Source organism: Calonectris borealis, chromosome 3 (assembly GCF_964195595.1).
Source record: "Calonectris borealis chromosome 3, bCalBor7.hap1.2, whole genome shotgun sequence".
Taxonomy (NCBI): Eukaryota; Metazoa; Chordata; class Aves; order Procellariiformes; family Procellariidae; genus Calonectris; species Calonectris borealis.
Window position 1 is genome coordinate 4096840 of NC_134314.1, and position 3923 is coordinate 4100762.

Genomic DNA, 3923 nt, shown 5'->3' on the forward strand with positions numbered 1-3923 from the left:
TGAAAGATGCTCTTCTAATGCTTTTGAGACAGTTAATTTAATTATTTTGCATACTTCTATGTCGGTTTAGATGTCATTGATGAAATCTGATTGTCATTTATTTTCAGCTGTACTGTGAGTGCCCACTGTCCCGCTAACAACTGGCTCATAACCATTTCACACATCTAACCCTTTAGGATCTCACTTTTTGCAACAAGCAAAGGCTTCACCCTCTAATGGAGGTAGGCAGGGACTGTCTTCTTTACCAAGCATGTGCATAGACTTGCTTGCCTGCAAGAGAAGCATAACTCCATTCATACATGAGTATTAAACAAGACTCGTGTTTTTTCTTGCCCATAAGGCTCTCAGCAACCAGGGAATCCTAGCAAATGGAGTTGGAAGAGATGCTGACAGCTCACTGACTCATTCCCTTTTCCCGAAGGGATCAATTCTACCTAACCTAGCCCTGACTGCTCCTTCTCTAGCACGTGCTTAACAAACTCCACCATCGCAGATGCCACAGCTCCCCTGTGCAGTCTGAATGCTTCACCAGACGCTTGCCATGATGTTTGCATCAACATTTCTGAGGAGGGACAGCTTTGCCTGTCCAGGCAGAGAATTTCTGGGAGACCTCATCCTACAAGATTCTCCGCTCTTGTTTCTGTCCGCTCCCAAACTCTGTTACTCTTCTTGCCTTCCCAGCTCCTCTCTTTCTTCCCTGCATTCAGAACTCGAGTACGGAACTACCGAGTGAAAATCTAGAAGAGGGATTGTGCATCCCTCCCAAATGTGCCATCCTCTGTCTCCCACTGTTTAACATTCCTACAAAGAGTGTTTCCACCCAAACACCAAGATACATGGCTTGGTGAAGAGGAAAGCCACATACATGTTTGAAGCAGAAGAATGGCAATGTATTGTCTTTGTTTGAAGTCGCCATTTTCCTCCTGATGGTAGAAAAACTTCTTTAAGGAGAAGGATTCAACTGGACTGGTCGTGATAAAGACTGGGACTGGAGTCACGGTAGAGACCTGGACCCTTCCACATTCCCTGTGCTCTGCGTTACTCAGATTTGCAGGGTTTTGGAGGGGTGACAGAGTCTCTGCACTCCGCAGAGAAAAACACCATGGCAGTGCTGCCATGGGAATGGCTGGATGGTGTTTGCACCAGAGTTTCCACTTTGTCTTGCTGAGCTAATGCAGAGTCTAGCCTCATTAGTGTTAATTACAGACAAGGAAAAGACATTCATGAAACATGAATAAAAATAAATGAAATTCTGTGATTCTGCTCAGGCCAGGTAGGCTGCAGAGAAGAGGCCAGAAATAGCATCTAAAAATATGAATTTGGGGTGAAAACATAAAGGTGTTTCTCCCCAGGCATGCAGGTCTTTAGCCAGCCTCCTCCTTGAACTATATTCCTTTGTAAATGGCAATTGAGCTCTCTTGGGATCTGGCTGTGAATTCCTGATCATAACAGAGAAGCATGCACCACAAAGATGCCACTTGGCTCATGCACACATTTGAGATACCTAGAACCACCCTGGACAACCTGAGAGGGAGGGGAGCAGGTGGCCTCCTGGAGAGGAGCTAAAGTCCAGACCAACCATGCACCCCATTTCTCTTTCCATACGGATGCTCCCAGAGGCTCTGTCTACCTTGCCTTATTACTGCACTCCTCCTACTGCCCTCAAAGCTAAACTCCCTGGCTGAATTTTTCTCCTGCCCTTAAAACACACTCTGAGATGCCATGAAGGAGTCTGCTTGCAATGCATGAGGGGAAAACCCCTGCAGGACATAAGCCTGCCTTATGCTCCCTCAGGTTATCTAAATGACCATGGTAGAGATCTGTTAACTGCTTCTCAGCCTTCCTCAAAGCCTTAAAAATAATTCTTGAAATACAGTGAGGAGCCTTTACAAGGACCCTGATAACAGAACAAGATGTCTGCTTTCAAAACAGTAGAAGTCCAGATACGCCTGGTTCTGTGGTTCTTTTCAATCACCCAAAACTGCTGTAGAGCTATTGTCGGCCTAGGAGCATTTGCCATATTTTGGCGAACACTGATATCAAGATGGTGAGAGGCTGACCTCAGATGGAGTACCATCATGCTAGATGCTGTACAAACACACCATAATAGATGGGTCCTGTCCTAGGGAGCTTGTAACAATAGAATTACAGACTAATTTAAATCAGAAGGAACTCGATCAGGTTTCTCAGGGCCCTGTTCAGTCGAGTGTTGAATATCCCCAAGGATGGAAGTCCTACAACCTCTCTGGGTTCCAGTGTTTGACCACCCTCATGGTGGAAATGTTTTTCCAAATTAACGTTAGATTCTCATGAGAGGCAAAATCATTGGTAAATTAATTGCTCAGACTTCGGGATTCCCAAGCAATGAGTCATTGCAGGAGACTGGACGTTGTCTCCAAGCCCAGGAGTCACCCAGACCCCCTTCCTGTAGGTAGGAGCTGGGATGGTCAACGCAGGATGACAAACACCAGAAGTGGCAGATGAATGGATACTCACAGGACGAGAGGATAAAAGTGCTACCAGTTTCAGGAGACTCAACTCATTCTAACAAGAGGGGCAACTTACAAAATTCTGGGTTCCACCTGAGCTCTGCTTTCCTTCCCATGATGGCATTTAGAGCCTGCTTTGCTAATGAAATTAGACACAATTATTAGAGACTCGTTAAGGCAAGATAATTATTGCTATTATTGCAATAATTTATTTCATTGTAGCATGGCTGGAGAACCTAGTGAGGACCATACCAGGCCAGGTCCTACACAAATGCAGGACCGAGAACTACCCCTGCCCCGAGGAGTGAGAGGGAAGGGCCCAGTGCAAAACACTTAAGCACATATATAAATGCGTTTGTGGGACTTGTTCCCTTAGAGGTCATCATTAATCACACATGCAAATTTTGATGTCGAAGGGTTTGCCGCACAAGATCTGATTGTGCCAAACCAGACCTTTGTAATGGCTCAGTGATCACCAGAGTGAGATGGGCAGTTCAGAACCAGGACGGGGAGCCGGAGGGGTAGAAAGGTCATTTAACCATTTCTGTATGTCTTTCCTCTTTGTGGAAGTGCAGTATCTTGAATCACTGCAGTTATTTTTTTGTAAATTGATCATAAGAGATCCATATTTCACTTGCAATCTTATGGGCTGGCTGGAGAGGGTGCAATCAGGAGGAGCTCAGGAATATTGTAAGGGAGCTTTAAAACCAATCAACAACTCTTAATATAACATTGAAGCTGTGACTATGTCAGGGGTGGTGTTTTGTTTTGCTTTTTTTCTCCCCATGTATAAAGTTTGAAGCTTCCCAGGTCACCTGAGAAGGTCCCATGGAAACAGACACTTACTTGTAAGGGGGAGAGGGAAACCAACCAACTGAACAAGCTGTAATTATTTAAAGATGTAAAAAAATATATATTATGATGTAGTATGGCTACCAATCCACTTAACTTCTACACCTTTAGAACTAATGGAAATAAAACAATGATAATAAAACCAGAAGGCTGCTGCTTGACTCTGACTACCCTCGTGAGCTTTTTGGAGAGGGCTGGGGGCAAATGATCACATACGAAGTGCACCTGGAGAAGCAATAGTGCAATGGGTCCTGTCCTACGGAGCTCATAATGACAGAATTACAGAGTAATTTAAATCAGAAGGGACTAGATCAGGTTTCTCAGGGCCCTGTTCAGTCAAGTGTTGAATATCCCCAAGGATGGAAACCCTACAACCTCTCTGGGTTCCTGTTCCAGTGTTTGACCATCCTCGTGGTGGAAATGTTTTTCCAAATTAATGTTAGATTCTAATAAGAGGCAAAATCATTGGTAAATTAGTTGCTCAGACTTGGGGACTCCCAAGCAATGAGTCATTGCAGGAGACTGGACATTGTCTCCAAGCCCAGGAGTCACCAGAGCCCCTTCTTGTAGGTAGGAGCTGGA